We start from the raw sequence: 22,848 nt of genomic DNA on the forward strand, positions 1-22,848 counted from the left end.
TAGTTCCAGCAGCAAATGCTAAAACCTGTAATAGTAAATTTCAGGGGGAGTCCCCTTTCTGATAATAAGTAAAAAGAAAAATACTTCCACTAGTAAACACAACTACTTTTAGAGAGAACCATTTTGAACCATATGGTTAAAAGTGGAATCAAAAGTGATTCTAAATAAGATCTATGGTAAAGGCTGTGGGTAGAACAGGGGAGGGTTTGGTAAAGTCTTTCAACCCGGCCCCATTAAGGTAATCACTAGGGAATAAAAAGGGAGTCATTTAATTATTAAACTTTATATATAAATAGAGAAAAAAAAAACTTTTGGTTATTAACTTGAAATCAAAATGTAAGTACACCACAAAAAAAGTTTCAAAAAATATAATATTTGGATATAATCATAAATAGTTGAACTAAACTTTTTTTTTTTCTGTTTTTTAATAAATATTGTGCCCCTTTCAAACTACACCACAATGATTCGTACATAACACCAATTTTGTACAATGCTTTCTCCACATTCCCAAATCTCCACCACCATTTGAATTGCTATTAAAATAATGATATTGCATTGACTTTGTAATACTTAAATTCTTTTACATGTTTTCCCTTGACATGAGTTGCCTTGTAGTTATGCACCAACATATTGAATATGCTATGTTCTACATTGTTGTTAGTATCTTATAGTTCTTGCAAAATCAAGTTTAGTTGTTTTTGTCAATCATAACTTACAAATAGTTGTTATTGATATACACCTTCTAAGTGTTTCTTTAAATGCTTCATTGAGATTGGTGATATTGATGGATGGGTTGAGATGGTTTATGTACTCGTTGAGATGGTATTCTTTGTGGTTTCCTCACCCCTGCATATATGAATGCTTTTTCTTAATTTTCACCTTAAAAGGCTTGCATAGTTACATTAAATTGATTGAAGCAAGGTAGAATATTATATGGTCAGAGGACATCTTTCAATTTGATGCCATTCCACATGTCAGACCTTTAAGTCCTCTAAGAAACCCAACCAGGTATGGCTAGGAAAGCATTTAAAAAAGAATGTTCCAAGAACTTTTTCCCACAACAATTTATTAAATTGTTATCCAATGAACTATCTTAAAATTACAGAGTTGTTCTATTTTTGGCCTATGGATCAAGATAAATAATATTAATCAGTAAATGCATAATTTTTTATTATTATTATTTTGTTTACGAAAGGTAATGTTTTAGATAATCACTAGTTGGGTGGGATTATAGCATGTGGAATTGCGATTCTAAAACGAGGGTATTGCTTGATACATTAGCTGTCAAAGATTCACAATCCTTTTCAATTCTGTGAGGTTAAATTCAATTAATTTGATACCTGTGTATCAGGGGGTAAGAAGATATGAAACAATGAAACTGGAAATCTCTAACTTTTGCATCAGCATGCTAAGTTTATTCTCTCTACTCATCTTTCAAAAAAAATAACAAAAACAACAAAAAAAAACCAAAAAAACAACCATTATTATCATTTCCATCAGATTAACCATTAGATGCAACAAGTTGTTATGCTAAAAATTTGTAAAAGCCTTTTTTATGGAGAAGTATACATGAGTTAAAGGAACTAGTGTAGTAAACTTCAAATCTCTTCTACAGAAGATAGTGCATCACTGCTAGGTAGTATACTTACTTTTTGGTGATATAATTAAGCATTTGACAATTTATTTATTTATTTATTTATTTATTTTAGAGTAGAAGGACAAGCTAGAGAGCTGATGAAATTGGCATTGATTTAAATTGGACTATCCTTGAGCTAAAATGCCTTGGCACCAGGGCATCAAGTTGCCAAAGTTGATTTATAAGGGTTAGACAATGCTTTCACTCGATTCAACTTGCTGCTCACAATAATACTCTTTTTGTCTTTCACATATTTCTTCACAAATTCTTTTACATGTTTTCCCTTGACATGAGCTGCCTTATAGTCATGCACCAATAAAGCAAACCAAGACACAACGATGGATGCTATGAAAGCTGAAAATTTGGAGTTAAGGTCCAAAGCTTCCCATGTTGAGCATGCTTCGAATAACTTGACAAACACATCTAACCAGGTAAATTTTTAAATAGAATTTATAAGTTATTAATGTTTTTCTACACATATATATACATACATATATCTATGTGTGTGCGCTTGTAAAATTAATTAGTTCAAATTTGGTTAGGTGACAACAATTTCAAGTCCTCTTGAGATGGCAGCTCGACATCAAGTATGGTCCTTGTCATTGATACAAGATGCCTCTCTTGCTCAGGTACCCACTAAGAACTAATCATATATATCACATTACTTCCAGCTTTATTTTAGAATAGCATGCAAAACTTGTCTTACAATTAACCAAGGAATGAATATTGTGGACCTAAATTCCATTGTTTGAATCTACACAAAATGTGCGATATAGTAAAAATCATGACATAACGAACACTACAAAAAGTTAAGGTTTTGGGGACCAAAATTCAGGGACAAAATTATTTTTTAGGGACCAAATATTTTTGTTGCAAAAAATATCATTATTATATTTTTAGCAACGAAAATTGGACATTAATGATGAATTATTATCTATTTGGGACCAAATTTTTTGTCTCAAAAAATAAACCATTTTGAGACTAAATTATTTTATCCCTATAAGTCTATTTATTAGTGACATTTTCAAAATTTTGTCGCTAAAAGCCTTATTTTTTACTTTTTGGGACGACTTTTTAGCGACTGTCCTCACGATGATAGAAATTGGTCCCAAAATGTCTTTTGCAACAAAAATTTTACTTTTAGAGACTAAAATATTTGGCCTCTAAAACTCTTATATGTTGTAGTGGAAACTTGGATTTTTTTTTTTTTTTAATTTTCTTGTGAAGTTTCTACAAGTCATCTCTCAATCATTTATTACCGCATGGATCTGATTCCCTCAAAATAATTAGTTGATTGTCATTTTTCACAATTACATTTGATTTACATTGTTGAGTTTAGGGGATCCTGATATTGGTAATGGGCATGGTTTTGATTGCTGTTGATTGGTGCCTTTGATTGTTATTAATTTTTAAGCTATTGTTTGCTATGGTCTAAAAACTTACGATTGTTACTTTTATATATTTTTTGTAGTGTGGTGAATCAATTAAATGATTAAATCATGTGGCTTGCTTATCTACTAGAGAAATGAATATCACTTTTAGTTGTGATCATCTTCACTCTGGCACTTTGTACTAGTTTATTATTTAAATATTATTTATTAATTTTAAATATATAATTACCTAAGTAGTTAAATCTTGATTTACAGGTGGGAGATATAGTTCTAAAAAGTATCATTAGGCCAACAGAAACAGTTGCAATCGGAGTACTTAAAAGCACAGACACATCTAAAGAAGTAGAAGGGGAAGAACTAGAACCTGACTATTGGGAGGTCTATATTCAAGTGTCAGTCAAACCTAATGACAGCTTGATCCGATCATATGGACTTGTCAAAACAGTTGGACAAGCTATTGGAACTCATGTTGCTTGGCCTGCTCCATTTGTGGTATATTTCTTTCGTAAATTCTAATTTCATTAACAAATTTATACTAACTTGATATAGTTTCAATTACCTTTATATGTTTATCTTTTGGATGCAGATTTCGCAAGTTATGGAAGCTAGTCGAGAATATTTATACAAGTGAGGTTAAGAATTTGGGAACTGATTTTATTTTGATAATTTGTGTCTCCGGAAGATAGGTATCACTGTGGTTTTTCAGAACTTATGGTTGAACTAATTTTCTTTTAAATATTTTTTGCTTAAACTTTGTTAATGTGGTAGAATATTTTATAATTTTTGCAAGGAATTTTATTGCAATATAAATAAATTTATATTTCAATAATAAATAATTGATTATGGTTTGATTTTTTTTTTTTTTGATGCGATGATCCTATGGTGGTAATATTTGTTTATTATTATGAAAATATTACAGAATGAATGGATGTCAAATTTATATAGAATTTGGCAGTTAATATTCAATTGTTTATAAAATCGATTCAATTTTTACAGGCATTTACGCATACTTAGTTGTAGTTTTTAAAAGTGTCAATGAAAAGAACATATAAGTGACATTTTGTAGTAGTGATAGTAGCTTTGCAAAGTGTCACTAAAATAAGTTCCAATGGCACTTATATCCATTTAATGGCACAAATGAATTGGATTTAGTGGCATTTATGAAGTTGTTATAAATATCAATTGTGGCATAACAAGTGTCATTAAAAATTCATATCGTGGCAATTTTTAGATTGCAAGTCTTCTTTAATGGCACTTGATAGCGTCACGAATAGTGTCTACCATGACATTAAAGTGTCACTGCAAGTTTTTAGCCCTAATGGTGTAATGGCACTTACAAGTGTCACTGAAGTGCCACTAACTCTTTTTTTAATGGCATTTGATAGTGTCACAAATAGTATCTATCATGACATCAAAATGTCATTGAAAGTTTTTAGCTATGATGGTGCAGTGGCACTTGCAAGTATTTACTGTGGCACTAGTATCTACCGTGGCACGGGTATAAATTACACTAGTTCAAAATGCCACAAGACTAAAAAATGTCGTTAGAAGAATAGTTTTGTGGCACTTTCAAATGTCACTAAACTAAGAAAATGTTGTAGTGACCATATATGCCCATAATAAAATCATGAATAGGGATTGGAACAAAACTTTATAGGTTAGTAAATATGGCCACACAGAAAAAGTGCCACGGTGATATACTGTCCGACTCTTTTATTGGAGATTGCAAGTTTGAGTCCCATATGGGCAAATACTAAATAAATGAATAATAAATAAGCAGTGCTTGTGGAGGGAAGGAATTAATATCAATAGATGCAACTATGCATGTAGGTCTATTTTATTTTTGGCTGGATGATGTATAACCTTAGAAACTAGTAATTAACTGAATATTAGACAAGCAAAGAAGGTTAATCTCTGGCACAATCCAACGTTGTCTTTGTTTTGGAGAGAATATTTTCTAATATATATTGTATTTTTTAGTATTTGATATGATAAAATAACTAAAATGACACCACAATGGAATTTTAGGGGTTATACTTTTAGGGATTTTTAATAGTGAAAATTTTGTTACAAAAACATTTACAAACCAATTTCAGTTAGTGCAAGAATAGTTATTAAAATGTTGTCTAGAAAAAGAAATTTAAAAAAACAAACAAACAAACAAACTTCTAGCGACAATTTTGAAAAATATTGCTAATAAATGCACTTTTAGAGATAAAATAATCTGATCTCAAAAAGATTTATTTTTTGAGACAAAATATTGGTCCCAAAGGATAAAAATTCATCACTAAATATATATATATATAATAAAAATAATATTTTTAGCAACAAAAATATTTCGTTCCTAGAAAATAATTGTCCCTTAACTTTTGTCTCAAAAACCTTAATTTGTGATGGTGTGAACGAAAAGTAAATTTGTTTGGGTGGAAAGCGTTTTCAACCTCCGTCACTATGACCGCTAGTGAAATTACTAGAACATTTAATTTAAAGGTTATGACCAAAGATGAGAATGTTTTTTACAAATAACACTTCGTGAAAAGTGAGCGTAAATGTCAATTTCCGACAACAGTTTAACAACCATTAAAGAGCAAGAATTATATTGACATGCAATTTCAAAGAAAAGGCACAACGAAATGCTGGTTTTAAAAGGGATAAATGGTAATTTAGGCACACAATCTTAGTTGGAACACCTTACATGAACACATTGTTGATATATAATATAGTCAAAGCAAAGGAGAAAAAGTGAGAGTTATTTAAGCAATAGATTAAAGGTTGCTGATGAAGATGATTAACGATCACATGAACACTTATCGAAGAGGCAAGCATAATTAACATAAAGCCACCACTTGTACTCTCTACTGACTGGTGGGAGTGGCTAACCATTCTTGGAGGACATTGGAAGTAACCTTGATCAGTAAAAAAAATAAACATGCTTAGTTCACTTACCCCCCCCCCCCAAAAAAAAAAAAAAAAAAAAAACTTTAGTCTACTTACGCATAGTTGGAACATGAATAGATTACAATAAAAAATATAAAGAAAAGAAAATGAGAAAATGAAATTGAGATGCTTCAAAAGAAGAACGATGTATTTTGGTAGAGTAATGTTATATGTAAACGAGTTTCTTATCAGACTTTCTTACCACTAGTCACAAATTTAGTAAGATCCATATTAATAACTATAGGTGGAATTCATGTCTTTGTATTTAGTGATAAGAAATTCGAATAAAAAATATATTTTGAGTATAGCATTCTCTATTTCGGTATGCATATGCATCGGTCGAGAGGGTATGCCACACACCTTTGGTTTTCATGTTAAAAACCTCTTCCAACTTCCTAGTTTTGGTTCAACCCTTCATTCGTGTAAATATTTTTGATCTTATGCAATTCACTAATAACACTCCCCATTTCCATTCGATCTGTTGGCGATTCCATTGAACATGCAACCCCAATTCGTAGAACGGAAACCATGCAGTCTTTAATCCACCTTCTTGTGTTGTGCTCCAATAGGATACATGGATGCACAATCTCCATCACTCGATCAGGCAATGCATTCTTAACGAAGTTATGAAGATTTAGATGATTCTTAAACATATCATCAGTTGGTCTCAAACCTGTAAACATTTCCAGTAAAAGAATCCCAAAGCTATATACATCCCCTAGTGTGGAAGCCATGTCCCCCATGCCATACTCTGCAAATTGTTACTAATGTTAGTGTGAAAAGTGAGCCTATAGTTAGTTGACATATGTATAATAATTTTTGTAAGGCAATTTTAATGTTGTATGATGACCTTAACCTCAAATCTCTCAATAACAATATTTTTTGTTGGTGCGTGTGAGTAACTGAGTGAGATCATTGTTACGATTCACATAGTTTAATTTTATTTTTCATTGAAGCAAACAGAAATTAGTCTTGCATGGAAAGGTATATCAAAATCAATATACAAGTTTCCAAGAATTGAGTAAGATATTGGAAAATGCTTTGGTTCCGAAGCAATATAATAATTCTTTCAACAAGTAGATACAATGTACTATTTTGATTCGGCTGAACTTTCATACTAGAATTACATAAATAATTTATTTTATTTTTTAAAAGGAAAAATAAGAAAGACAAGATATAACAAAGGAGGCGACATAGAGTATTAACTCAGGTGGAAGCACACATTGGGAGCATTCAGAAATGACAGAATATGTATTAAAAAAAAATTTCTTTAAAAAGATGTAGGTGCCCACTATTTTGTAGAAAGCCATGGTTTTTTGTATGGTTGTTTATGCTAAAATAATTCTACCATGCAAGCTGTATATATATGTATGTGTGTATATATATTACTTTTCCTATTGCAAGTTGAGTTTTTCTACTCCAAGGAAATTGAAAAGATTTTGTACCTGGAGCAACATAGCCTATGGTTCCCCTTATCGTAACTGAATTGCTTTGACCCTGTGCCACATCACTTGAAACGGTAGAAATAATTTTTGCTAACCCAAAATCTCCAATATGGGCTGTCATCTCATCATCCAAAAGAATATTACTTGGCTTTAGATCAACATGAATAATTGTCGACTCACAACCACAATGAAGATACTTAAGTGCAGAGGCAACATCAATGGAAATGTCCAGCCTCTGGATTAGTTTAAGATTTCTAGGTTCTTCGAGCTGCTCATGGTCTCTCACGTCAACTTGATGCAACCAGTTGCCCAAGTTTCCATTAGCCATAAATTCATATACCAAAGCTTTGAATTCATTACCATGGAAATCCACACTGGAACAAACGCTCAAAATTTTCATTAGATTTCGGTGCCTTATGGCTCTTAGTGCCTTGCATTCTGACATGAAGCTCTTAGAACCTCCTCTGGTCTGAAGATTGAGAACTTTCACTGCGACAACCATCTGAACGTTATCAAGAATCCCTTTGTAAACTGAAGCATAGCTCCCAACACCAATTAGATTAGCCTCTGAGAATCCATTGGTGGCTTTGAGAAGCTCTGCATAAGAAATCCTCAAAAATCGATGCATGATTGATGGCGTGCAAGAGGCATTCGTTTTTGAAACACGATGTCGTTGAAGAAATATAAATATAAAGAAGCTAACTAACAAACATAAAAATATCACAACGCCAACCACCACTGGGATCACTATCATTTTGTGAGACAACTTACTCTTGCTTGATTTGGAGGACGGACAAGGAGGAAGGTCTAATTCAGCAATTCCTCCACAAAGATCATTATTTCCTACAACTGAAATCGCACCCATATTTTGAAACACTCCTTGTATTGGAACTTGTCCACGTAGCCTATTAAAAGACAAATTCAAGATATCTAGTTGAAACTGTTGGAAATGGTTAATTTTTCCTCTAGTTTGGTCTATTTTTTAGGTGGGCCCCGAGTATCGATTTACTCGGGTCAAAGTGGTAACGCGTTCTATGCCGCGTTGTGATTCACGTGGTATATTTGGTTGCTCAAAACCATTACCGAGTGAATGGGAAATTGAAGCCAAAGTGTGCTCCATGGAAATGGAGTTTTGGTGGAAATTCCTTAAGGTTGTAAATTGGCTTGTCCCACATTGATTTGGTGGGAAGTTTTGAAAGGGTTTATAAGGCTTAGGGTGAGATACTTGGGGTGTGCCCCAAGGGGTACCCAAGTGTTTTAGAGGGAGAGGTTATGGGCAAAATGGGCTAGACCCATTAGACCCAAAAATCGCCGCCGCCGCCATCCGTCCGGCCGGTCGGGCGGGGCTGGGCTGGGCGCAGGTGTGTGGTTGGGCTTCTAATCTTTTTGGGCCAAAAACATTTGAATTTAATTTTATTTTTTATTAAAATAAAATCCATAATTCAAATTAAATTGGTTTGGATTTTTTGTTCATCCAAACAGGGCCCTTCCCGGTTTCAAACAGAAATAAACTGTTTTGGAATTAGTGCACACCCAAACAGGGCCCTTCCCATTTTACTATCTGTTTGAATTGATTCAAATCTGTTTGAATTCAAAACCCAACAGGTATGATACCTGTTCAATTCAAAACCAAGAGCCACATACCTGTTCAATTCAAATCCAAGAGCCACCTTCACATCTATAAATAGGACCACCCTCATTTGATGTTTTCATTCAGAAATTTCGTATTTCACTTCTGCTATTTATATTCTTCATCTTGCTGCATTTTATTTCCGAAAGAAAGAGTGTAAACACTTAGTGTGTTCGTAAGGCAAACAATTTGTAGTGCTGCTATTGTTTGTGGTAGATCATTTCATCCTGGGAGATAGACGTCCATATTCTGAAAGCACCGTGGAGAGGACGAATCTGTCTTAAGGACACAGTGTTAAACTCTGGACTTGATCAGAAATATTATTATTCATATAAATTAACCAAGTAAGTTGTTTAATTTAATTCTGTTTTTATTTGTTTATTTAATCAGATTTTAATTTTGTTTTTGTAACAAAATAAAATCTGTGGTTTTATTTATTTATTTTTATTTCGAGTTTGATTTTTGTAATCAAACAAATTCTCTCCTTTTATCTATTTCTTTTATTCTTGTTGTTGTTTTGTACACAACAGAATTTAATCTTTTTAAATACTGTGAAGATTGTCCAACAATCTTAAGACAGATTCCTTTTTGGGTATCTTCATTGTATTTAATTTTCTGAGTTTTCAAATTAATATTCTGGTTGGAAAAACAAATAGTGATTTATGCTATTTGACAGATAGTAGTAATATATTGTCTCTTTTCTTTGACAACAACTAGTAGTACGATACTGGTGTCATTAACAATTCAGAATATTATTTGGTATTACAGAAAATTCTTGTGATATTTTATTTTTCTAGTTTTAGTAACAAGGAAAATAAAATTATTTTGTTGTTATAATTTATTTTCTGGTTTTAGTAACTAGAAAATTAATTTGTGTTTTAATTTGTTCTGATTTTTGTAATCAGATAGTTTTGTGGTATTTTATTTTCTAGTTTCAGTAACAAGGAAAATAAAATTGCAGTATTTTCTAGTTTTAGTAACAAGAAAAATAAAATGATTTTGTGTTATAATTTATTTTCTGGTTTAAGTAACTAGAAAATTAAGTTGTGGTTTGGTTTTCTGATTTTTGTAATCAGATATTATTTCGGTATTTTATTTTACTAGTTTTAGTAACAAGGAAAATAAAATTATTTTGTATTGTAATTTATTTTCTGATTTTAGTAACTAGAAAATTAATTTTGTTAATCAATCATGTAATTTTGTGACTCGATCACAATCTGTTAATTTTATAAGTGACTTATGGTTTCTTTTGGTAGACCACTTATTTTTTGAACCCTTTGTGAAAAGGTGTTAATTCTTTTGACTTTATCATAGTTCATCGTGAGTATACATGGAAGAATTTGTTTCTAGAGTAAAAATATTAGTTTTACAAACTAATTTTATTTTTATTACAATGTGGATTCATAGTCTTGAATTGTTTCTGCACTTGAGTTGGGAAAAATATATATATATATATATATATTCACAAGAACATTTTAATGCATATTTAATTTGTTTATTTATGTACAAATCAAACTTATTAAATGAAGGTATGTTTTGTCATTTTGAAGTTTAAAGTTTAAATGCGTTGGATTTTATTTATGAGTTGAGAATCCTTTTATTTCATGATGCAAGTGATGGGATCGTGCATGATTAATTTATTTTGTTAATTCATTATTTTTAGTTGATGCGTCTGATATGCATGTATGATATCAACTCAAGTTATTTCTTAACAATAATTTCAAGTGATTTGGAATGATAAATTGTTATGTCGACTTTGGACATAAGCATGTTAATTTGAATATTTCTAATCAATTTTGAATGGGTGTTTAAATACCAAAGAAATTTAAACATGAAGTTGTATGTAATTATATCGGTCCGTTTAATTGGAAGGTAATTTAAGAAATCTTTTATGTTGATTATTGAATTATGTGACATGAGATGTCATTAATAATTATTTTACTTGCGTAGTAGAATTTGTTAAACCATGAACCATTTTATTAATATGGGGGTGTATCTCTTGCATTAGTTGAGATAATTTAATTTTCTTCTGTCACAAATATTTTTATGACAGTGACATTTATTTGTTATTAAGTTGCAAGAATGTATACAATCAAATGGGTTTTTTGATTCTTAGGCTAAATTTTTTATGAGGATACGATTTTGTCAAAACATTAATTCTGACTTGAGTAGTCATAATTATTTTAGTTTTTTCTTGAATTTGTTTTGAAATTCTTTGATTTATATTAGAAGTGATAGGGGTGGTGAATATAATGCACCTTTAAATGAATTTTGTGCACAACATGGCATTATTCACCAAACTACAGCCCCTTATTCTCCACAGCAAAATGGAATTGCTGAAAGGAAGAATAGAACCCTAAAAGAAATGATGAATGCCATGTTACTAAGTTCAGGCTTACCACAGAACTTGTGGGGGAAAGCAATATTGTCTGCTAATTATGTTCTTAATAGAATACCCCACAAGAAAACCAAAAGCATTCCTTATGAATTATGGAAAGGTCGACCACCTTCCTACAAATACTTAAAAGTGTGGGGGTGTTTGGCAAAAGTTGAAGTACCTGTTCCTAAAAAGACTAAGATAGGACCAAAAACAGTAGATTGTGTGTTTATTGATTATGCTCAGAATAGTAGTGCATATCGGTTTCTGACTTATAAATCAGATATACCTGATATAAATATGAACACTATTATAGAGTCAAGGAATGCTGTGTTTTTTGAACATGTCTTTCCTTACAAGAAAGGACAGGAATTAAGTTCACAGAAAAGAACTTATGATTGTACACAAAGTCAAGAGACTAATGACAATCAAACACAAGAGACTAGTAATAGTCTCGACCAACAGGATTTAACTAATGATGAACCAAGACGAAGTAAAAGAGCGAGAACATCAAAATCCTTTGGTCCAGATTTTCTGACATACTTGTTAGAAAATGAACCTCAAAGCTTTAAGGCAGCTATGACAGGTCCTGAAGCACCTTTGTGGAAAGAGGCTGTTAATAATAAAATTGAATCCATTATGCAAAATCATACTTGGGAATTGGTGGATCTTCCACCAGGTTCTAAACCTCTTGGATATAAATGGATATTCAAGAGAAAAATGAAAGCAGATGGTTCAATTGACAAGTATAAAGCAAGACTTGTTGTTAAAGGTTACAGACAAAAGGAAGGTCTGGACTATTTTGACACATATTCCCCTGTGACAAGAATAACATCCATTCGCATGCTTATTGCTATAGCAGCGTTGTTTAATTTAGAAATACATCAAATGGATGTTAAAACAGCTTTCTTAAACGGTGATCTAAATGAAGAGATCTATATGGAACAACCCGAAGGGTTTGTAGTATCAGGGCAAGAAAAGAAAGTTTGTCGACTTGTAAAATCCCTTTATGGATTAAAACAAGCACCTAAGCAATGGCATGAAAAATTTGATCATGCAATGCTTACTAATGGGTTTAAGATAAACGAATGTGACAAATGCGTCTATGTTAAAAACACTGACCAAGGATATGTCATAGTTTGTCTTTATGTGGATGACATGCTTATCATTGGAAGCAGTCAAAACATGATCAAATCAACTAAGCAGATGCTTAAACAAAAGATTTGATATGAAAGATATGGGGGTCGCAGATGTTATATTAGGAATGAAAATTACTAAAACATCTGACGGATATGCATTATCTCAATCTCATTATATTGAGAAAATTCTTGATAAATTTATCAAAGATGATTTGAATTTAGCTAGAACACCTATAGACATCAGTCTTTATTTATCGAAAAATAAAGGTGATGTAGTGTCTCAGTTAAAATACTCCCAAATCATTGGAAGCCTAATGTACCTAATGAATTGTACTCGTCCTGATATAGCTTATGCTATAAGTAAATTGAGTAGGTACACTAGTAACCCTGGAGAAGACCATTGGAAAGCGATCATTCGAGTTCTTAGATATCTAAGATTTACTCGTGATCATGGTTTGAACTTTAATCGATATCCAGCAGTACTCGAAGGTTATTGTGATGCCAATTGGATATCGGATACTAAAGATTCAAAATCCACTAGTGGATATGTCTTTACTCTAGGAGGCGCTGCTGTTTCTTGGAAGTCCACGAAACAAACTTGCATCGCACGATCCACAATGGAATCCGAGTTCATTGCTTTAGACAAAGCAGGTGAAGAAGCAGAATGGCTTCGTCACTTCTTAGAAGACATTCCAATATGGCCAAAACCTGTGCCAGCTATTTGCATTCATTGTGATAGTCAATCTGCAATAGGCAGGGCACAGAATCATATGTATAATGGTAAGTCACGACATATTCGTCGTCGACATAATACCGTAAGGCAATTGTTGTCAAACGGAATAATCTCAATAGATTATATAAAATCTAAAGAGAATATTGCAGATCCGTTAACAAAAGGTTTGACAAAAGAGCTAGTGTATAGTTCATCGAAGGGGATGGGATTAAAGCCTATTACATAAGAGTCGTCATAATGGTAACCCTACTTATATGACTGGAGATCCCAAGAACTAAGTTCAAAGGGACAACTAAGTTATGTATGGCTCGCCAGAAATCACCAAGGGATTAAAATTCCTACCCATTCCTATGGTGAGAGTGATATCTGCAACATATGTTGTATGCAGTGGTATAAGGATAAGCTTTGCTTTTAATGATTACTTATATCTTGATTAAGACATAAAATCAAGACGAGTATAAGGAGATACTCACAATAAGAATCACCTATATGAGTGTTGAACTGGGGCCGGTTCTATGAGAATGCAAATGCTAAATTCTCTAGAAACACTTATGAAAACCAGGCGCGTTCAAGGCCAAAATGAACACAACAGTGAGAACCACGATGTGTTAGAAGATATTTTGTGTGAAATCTATTGTCTTGGCTTACACAAACGGCTGAACAATTCAAGGCATCGCGTCCATTGGTTTGCCAGTAAGTCCGATAGGTTATCACTAGGGAAGGTTCAAGGCCGAAAACTACCTATCCTGATGCAAGATATTTTCGACTTATACTCTTTCGTTAAGTCTGCATATTGTTGCATTTCCGTTGTCATCAAATTCCATTCATGTGGGGGATTGTTGGAAATGGTTAATTTTTCCTCTAGTTTGGTCTATTTTTTAGGTGGGCCCCGAGTATCGATTTACTCGGGTCAAAGTGGTAACGCGTTCTATGCCGCGTTGTGATTCACGTGGTATATTTGGTTGCTCAAAACCATTACCGAGTGAATGGGAAATTGAAGCCAAAGTGTGCTCCATGGAAATGGAGTTTTGGTGGAAATTCCTTAAGGTTGTAAATTGGCTTGTCCCACATTGATTTGGTGGGAAGTTTTGAAAGGGTTTATAAGGCTTAGGGTGAGATACTTGGGGTGTGCCCCAAGGGGTACCCAAGTGTTTTAGAGGGAGAGGTTATGGGCAAAATGGGCTAAACCCATTGGACCCAAAAATCACCACACACGCGCGCGCGCCGCCGCCGCCGTTCGTCCGGCCGGTCGGGCGGGGCTGGGCTGGGCCTGGGCGCGGGTGCGTGGTGTGTGGTTGGGTTGGGCTTCTAATCTTTTTGGGCCACAAACATTTGAATTTAATTTTATTTTTTATTAAAATAAAATCCATAATTCAAATTAAATTGGTTTGGATTTTTTGTTCATCCAAACAGGGCCCTTCCCGGTTTCAAACAGAAATAAACTGTTTTGGAATTAGTGCACACCCAAACAGGGCCCTTCCCATTTTACTATTTGTTTGAATTGATTCAAATCTGTTTGAATTCAAAACCCAACAGGTATGATACCTGTTCAATTCAAAACCAAGAGCCACATACCTGTTCAATTCAAATCCAAGAGCCACCTTCACATCTATAAATAGGACCACCCTCATTTGATGTTTTCATTCAGAAATTTCGTATTTCACTTCTGCTATTTATATTCTTCATCTTGCTGCATTTTATTTCCGAAAGAAAGAGTGTAAACACTTAGTGTGTTCGTAAGGCAAACAATTTGTAGTGCTGCTATTGTTTGTGGTAGATCATTTCATCCTGGGAGATAGACGTCCATATTCTGAAAGCACCGTGGAGAGGACGAATCTGTCTTAAGGACACAGTGTTAAACACTGGACTTGATCAGAAATATTATTATTCATATAAATTAACCAAGTAAGTTGTTTAATTTAATTCTGTTTTTATTTGTTTATTTAATCAGATTTTAATTTTGTTTTTGTAACAAAATAAAATCTGTGGTTTTATTTATTTATTTTTATTTCGAGTTTGATTTTTGTAATCAAACAAATTCTCTCCTTTTATCTATTTCTTTTATTCTTGTTGTTGTTTTGTACACAACAGAATTTAATCTTTTTAAATACTGTGAAGATTGTCCAACAGAAACTCACCTAGATAACTTGGGATAAGCCCCGACAAATTATTTAGCGAAAGATCCAACACTCTTAAACCCCTTAGTGTTCTCAAGCTTTGAGGTATCTCACCCTCAAATGAATTATCTTCCAAGTGAAGCCATTCCAGACTCAAACAACTACTGAGAGTGTTTGGTATGGGTCCTGATAATTTATTATGGGATACATCCATGTATCCGAGATTTTTCAAAGACCCGACTTCTGATGGAAGAGAACCGGTTAGTGCATTGTGATCTAACATGAGGAATGATGAAAGGGTTGAGAGCTTCATAATTTCAGGGGGTATTGGACCGTTGAGATTATTTTGAGAAAGGTATAATTCCAACAAGCTATGACAAGTGCCCAGACTCGGAGGTATGCTCCCATGGATGTTATTTTCTCCCAAGTTGAGAGTAATCAACAAAGTCAAATTACCAAGTGAAGATGGAAGTTCTGTGAATTTGTTCCTGTCTAAGAATAGAGCATGCAGATTATGAAGTCTGCCAATAGAGGATGGAATAGGGCCAGCAAGATTGTTCACTGCCATAGATAAGCAAGTGAGGTTGAGGAGGTTCCCGATGCCTGAAGGAATGCTTCCATGTATTTGATTAATCTGCAAACCTATCCAACTAAGATATGTGGAGAGATTAGCTATGGAGTCAGGCAATGAACCTCTAAAAAGATTGCTACCCGCATCAATAGTTTGTAAAATGGTGCAATTTGTTAGAGATGAAATAAAAGTGAGGTCATCCTGCAACCGATTTTGAAAAACACTTATCCATCGAAGACCTCGAAGTTTTCCAAGGTCTCTCGGCATTGTCCCGCTGAAATCATTTGTAGAGAAGAATATCAATTCGAGCTCCGAAGCATTTGACAGTGAAGTAGGAATTGTTCCAGTAAACAAATTGTCATGCAGACTAAGAGACTTGAGATTGGGAAGTGTGGAGCCTATATCAGGAGGAATATTTCCTTCAAGTTGGTTAAAGTTTAGTGATAACCAAATGATGGTGGAGATATTGTAAAGGCCAGATGGAACCTTGCCAGATAGGTTATTCCCCCATAACCAGACATATCGCAAGCCTCGAAGCCTAGCAATTTCTGCCGGAATCTCCCCATGCAAATTACATTCCGATAAAGAGATTTGGTAAAGAGACGAAAGGTTTCCAATGGAAGGAGGGATGCTTCCTGAAAGCTTGTTTTTACCCAAGGCTAAAGTTCTAAGCCTTGACAAAGAGCCCAACTCAGCTGGGATGTTTCCGGTTAGGTTGTTGTCGATCAAGTTCAGCCATTCAAGTTTTGAGCAGCGAGAAAGGTTGTTGGGTATTCCACCACCAAACGAATTGTTGCTGAAGTTCATTGTTTGTAGCCGAAACAAGCGACCCATCTCCTGTGGGATTGGACCGTGGAAGCTATTGTTTTGAAGATCAATGCTTTTGAGGAAGGAGAGGTTTCCTATATGAGGTGAGAGCGATCCAACCAGGCCTTGGGAATCTAGAGTGAGCCCAATAACTCTATCAGGATGTCGACGACCGCACAAAATGCCGTTCCAGTGACAGTGGTGGACTGAATGATTCCAGGAAGTGAGGGCACCGAATGGGTCTTGAACTATTGCAGCCTGAAAGGCCACCAATGCAAGTCGATCTGTCTCATTTGGCATGATGCTACTGGCTGGAGGGATGTTGCACAAGTAGCACCACCACCACACAAGAGCAGTGTACAGAACAATAAGCGACCTTGCCATGGTTTTTTTTTTTTTTTTTGTTAAGTTTTTTTTCTTGATGAATTAGGCACTTGCATATGATGGTGTGCCGAGTGTGTAATGTGTATATATAATTTGAAATTTCCCAACTATAGCTACTAGCTAGTTCTTGTTTTTTGGTCAATTAATTATACTACTATTAAAATGAGACCATTAAAAAAAAAAGTTAATTAAAGACCTCCCTAAAGTAACGTATAGATGACAATTAAGTAGGTGGATTCCTTCTTTCATATTAAAACAAAAAGCAAAAAAACAAAAGCAAAAAACAAGACTGTAAATGAGTGGAATCCTTCACCGGTCTATTCTGGGATTCCTGCTGTGCCACACAACAAGCTGTTGTGAGTTTTTGTGGATGCTCGTTCCGAATCTTTTTCAATAATTCAATCCGTTAACATGATTTTGTTAATTTTTTAAAAACAATTAGGACTTGATCGTAAGCCTACGGATGTTTGATTAATTTGATTTTTTTCATTTATGTTTTCAAACAAAATTTAAACAGTTAATTATTCGACTAGTTCAGTGAGAACTTCACCACACCTACATCGAGGCTGAAGCTAAGACCCTTTCGTGTGTTGAGCACTAAGAAATATATTTAATCCCAACAAATGACTATAAAGATTCAAACTCAAGTTTTGAGCGAGTAATTCAAAAGTTTTACCACTAAACCAATCCCAGTTAGTATAGTTAGTTATAAATAAACAGGTGATTTGCTTCATATCAAAGCATATGTATACTTCATGTCGTTGACTATTTAGATTTTATATAGTTCTGTATTAGGGCTGGCTCTGAACATTTAGGGGCTCAAAGCGAAAATTTGAACAAATATTATCACTGTATCACTTAAACATTACGGTTCTTGCATTTTTAGTTGCAAAATTGAACCAAGAGCTCCTAATTGTAATCCAATTAATTCTTCTATATTTTTTTAGAAGTATGATTAAATGAACAATGCATTACATTATTTCACAAACAACAATCAATTCAATTCTAGATATTTCAATTTTTAAGTAAAGTCAACATACAATTGAAGTAAAACTTGAAATGACACAAAATCTAAAGGCATTTAGAGATGATATTAAGATTTAAAAAAGTTCAATCTCATAATGGCGAATTAAGTTAGAAACAATTTTGGTAAAGTGAAATCAATTACTTTGGGCCGTTCATTAGTAAAATTGTATTTGATTTTAATTTTCTGAATTCAATTTTTTAGAAATTGAGTTTTTTTATTTTTGGGTGTTTTTTTTTTTTTGTTTTTAGTGAATATTTTTAAAATTTTAAGCAATCTTTTTACTTTTTTAGATACACCTTACTTAGATGTATCCAAATAGTAAAATATTTGTGAAAAATGTTTTAAAAAATTAATAAATACACAAAAATACGAAAAATGTATTAATTTTTATTTTATTTTTTTGTATTTTTAATATTTAGTGAATTTTTTAAAGATTTTTTTCACAAATATTATACTTTTTAAGTGTATTTATGTTAGGTGTGTCTAAAAATTAAAAAAGAATACTTAAAATATTTTTAAAAATTAGTGAAAACAAAAAAAAATATGAAAAAAAAGTAGAATTTTTTAAAAAGTGAATTCTGGAAATTAAAACCAAACAGAGTGATTCTTTTTAGTTTGGTATTAAGGCCTCGTTTGGGAACAGGCTAATTTAGTAACTTTTTGGCTATTTGGCTAAAAAGGTAGGTAAAAAAAACTTGTATGTTTGGGATGACTTTTTGGCTAATTACGAAAAGATGTGCAAAAAGTAGAGAGAAAAGAGAATCTTTGACTTTTTAATATGGGTTGTTGGCTTTTTGGCTAATTTAGTAACTTTTTGACTAATTGGCTAAAATAGCCTCTTGTCAAACGAGGCCTAAGTGCTAGATTTAGTCGGATTTTGGTAAGTTGAAATCAAAGTAATTGAGATCCTCCATTTATAAAAACAATTTTGCTTTTGTGTTGGTGATAAGGACTGGAGTTATATAAGTGAGTTTTGATGTTAAAAATTAAAATAATTGGAGCCTTCATTTAATTGAAGTTAACATAAATAAAATTAAAATCAATACTATAAGAATTTTTTCTAAATTAAGACCCTAATTTTTAGTTTAAATTTGAGATCTAAACTGACGGATTTGCCGGCTTGCCTCGGCCTGTATATAGATTAATAAATTGAACTGGTGTTCAAGTTTGAAGTTTGAATATGTGCTGAACGTGTTTTGGTGCTTGAATATAGTATGCTTAGCTTTAGCACTTGGTGTTTGGAGTTTTCTGTGAAAGTCAAATGTTGACTAATAGCAGGCCAGGCTGACTCTTTTTTTTTTTTTTTTTTTTTTTTGGAGGGGGGGTTGGATGTTTGGGTGAAATTTTTAAAATGGTAAATTACAAATATATTTTTTGAAATTTGATTAAAATATTAATTGTCTTATGTGATTTTAAAAATTACATTTTATCTTGAGATTTCTAATTTCATAATAAATCGTCATTTTTATTAATAAATCAATAAGTCAATTAATAATTTTTAATGATGTTAAAAATATGTTTCAATTAATAATTTTTAATGATGTTAAAAATATGTTTCAATTAATAATTTAAGTAATTTTATTATTGTATCGGAGAGCAATTAAGAATTTTATTTTTTAGTTAAAAATGTTAAATAAAAAAATTCTAGTAAGGGGATATTTGTAATTTTTCAAACTACAGAGGGCAATCTGTACTTTAAGCAAACCTCAGGGGGTGTATTTGTAATTTACCCTTTTAAAAATGAAGTCTTTATACATTTTAAAAAAGGATAAATTATGTAAATGGTCCATGTAATTTATATGATGTATCAATTTGGTTCTTATTATTTTAATTTGCTCAATCTTGCCATTTAGTTTAACGAATTATGTCAATTTGGTCCCTTTCAAAATTGAGCAAATTAAAATAATATGGACCAAATTGATATATCGTGTAAACTACAAGGACCAAATTGACAAATCATTTCAGCACATGACAATTTTCCATCCACAAAGCCTAACGGTTGTTATTTATTGGACCAATAGGATACAATTTGTTAAATTAAGGAGCAAAATCTAGCAAATTAAAACAATAGGAACTAAATTGATACATCGCGTAAACTACAGACCATTTACATAATTTACCCTTTAAAAAAAATTATTAGGAATTTTTTTTAAGCATTTATATCTCAATTAGTCTCAATCAGTCCATAATATATTTTTGTATTTCAATAAGTCATATTATTTGAATATTTGATCTACCAAATCTAATTATCATATTTAAGTATTTTATGGATATTTTTACCCTTATAAATATTTTTTTAATGCTTAACAACTTAATAATGTGAACATTCATTTTATTTTATTTTTGGAGGGGATGAATATTCATATTTGACAATATAAATATTCACATTGACGTGTAAATATTCATATTGACAATGTGAATGTTCACATCACGAAACATTCATTATCAATGTCAATATTATTATTAGAGATATTTTGATAACTATATTACTCATAGGACTTATTGGTACATAAGAAAATAATTTGAACCAAGTGAGACATAAGTATGTGAAGAGAAATTTGTGAATAAATGTCCCAAAAAAAAAAAAAAATTAGTCCTTTTTTTTTCTTCTAAACTTGTACCTATACAAAATTTTCTTGCTTATACAAAAACTAAAATTATTATTATTATTTTTTTATCTGTGCTATGCAAGCAAATTATTCATAACTTTATTACATAGTGCCATAATACATATCACAAATATTCATAATTTTATTTAAAAAAAAAAATTGATTTTTTTGTTTTAAACGATGTACACCTTTTTTTAAGTGCACGTTGTAAATTTTTCCTTGATGATTGTAAAAAATCGTGGATCACTAATGTTTTTTCTTACCAAAACTTATTTTTGTAGCGAAATTTAGAACATCTCCAAACAATGATAATGAAAAAAGTTTTCCAAAATTCACAATTTTTTTCCTTTTTCCTTCTAATAACTAATTACTTTGGGTTAATTGGTGAAAACTCTATTCCTATATGTCACCTGTCATTTAGTCCAAACTTTATTATTTTCTCATGATAAGGACACGCATTGAAAAATCATTGCAAAAGTTGCTGAAAAATTAGCCAAAAAAATCACCGGCAGGCGACAATTGATTGTGGGGCCAATGGTAGTTGATAGTAACGACTAGTGGCAGTAGCTAATGGCAATGACTTGGACAGATATGTGAATAGATTGGCGAGACATGCACACATTTGAACAGAGAGTTAGACAAATAGATGACACATGTACAGATAAATAGGTGCATTTGAATAAATAATCAACATTTGAACAGATAGACAGATGGTTAAGCTTTTGAACAGATAGTTAAACTTTTCAACAAATAGCATGTCTTTTTAAACAAAAATCAGTGTGTTTTGTTTCAATTTTTTGAAAATTAAGTTTTTTTTTTAATTTTTTGTGTTTTTTTTAGTGAATATTTTAAAAATTTTAAGCAAATTTTTTTTTTTTTTACTTTTTTAGATACATCTTACTTAGATATATCTAAAAAATAAAATATTTGTAAAAAAAATCAATAAATACGCAAGAATAGAAAAATATACTGAATTTTAGTTTTTTTTTTGTTTTTTTTTATTTTTGGTATTTAGTGAATTTTCCGAAGACTTTTTTCACAAATATTATACTTTTAAAGTGTGTTTATGTTAGGTGTATCTAAAAATTTTAAAAATTGCTTAGAATATTAAAAAAAATTAGTGAAAACAAAAAAACATGGAAAATAAAAAAAAAATTAATTTTTTGAAAAGTGAATCCTGAAAATCCAAACCAAACAAGCTGAATGTTCTTTTGATCCAAAACGATTTAAGTTTGGACCTATTAACTCAACAGTTTTAGAAATGAACTTTGGACGTGAGTGTCTAATTACTTTCTCAATATACACTCCAACATTCTAACTTTCTTTTTTAGATAAAATTGTATCAAACTTTATCATCAATGACACATTGGAAACAAAAAAAACATATCAGGTAAATTATATATTGTTCTCTTATAAGGTTAGGAGAAAATACACCAACTCTATAGTTTTAGCATAATTATATTAAGTTTTTTCAAAATTTTAATTGGCATGGCATTTAACCTCTTTTCTTTTTTCTTTTTTTTATCAAAAAATGTATTAGTTATATAGAAAAAAAAAATGATATTGTCATACATTTTATTTATTCTAGGATTTTCATACCGCCTATATTAATCTTATTAAAAGAAAAAGTAATGTAATTACACGCAAATTATAAAACTTATTATATTTTGTCCAAATACCAAGAAAGATTTTTGTAATTTACACAAATATAAGCCAGCAATAGTGCCTCGCTGTATTTAACTAGCAATTGCATCAAATTGTTGGAACATTAGATGAGACTATTGTCGATTTTTTTTTTACAAAAATATTAGAGATTTCAAGAGTTTTACTAATTTTTTTACTAAATGACTCATGGAATTTACGTGTTATTTTTTTAAAAAGAATATTTAATGGTATAATGTGTGTTATAAAAAAAATTTAATAAAAATTAAAATTAAAATTAAAATTAAAGTATGATTTTAATTATTTATTTTGATAATATTGACGCTATCGTTTCATAAAATTGTTACTTGAATATTTATATATATTAATTTTAGTTAAATTAT

At 31.7% G+C, this 22,848-nt stretch overlaps 1 pseudogene across 1 annotated transcript; it reads right to left on the reverse strand.

The window, feature by feature from the left end:
* Positions 1–6,032: 6,032 nt before the first annotated feature.
* Positions 6,033–17,167, reverse strand: LOC114287125 (putative receptor-like protein kinase At3g47110 pseudogene; annotated as a pseudogene). The gene is made up of 3 exons (XR_014333892.1): positions 15,400–17,167; positions 7,410–8,339; positions 6,033–6,715 (listed from the first exon to the last, which is right to left on the reverse strand). The product of XR_014333892.1 is annotated as a putative receptor-like protein kinase At3g47110 pseudogene (transcript).
* Between the last annotated feature and the right edge of the window lie 5,681 nt (positions 17,168–22,848).

Source organism: Camellia sinensis, chromosome 6 (assembly GCF_055761805.1).
Source record: "Camellia sinensis isolate YWXY chromosome 6, ASM5576180v1, whole genome shotgun sequence".
In the NCBI taxonomy this organism is placed as follows: domain Eukaryota; kingdom Viridiplantae; phylum Streptophyta; class Magnoliopsida; order Ericales; family Theaceae; genus Camellia; species Camellia sinensis.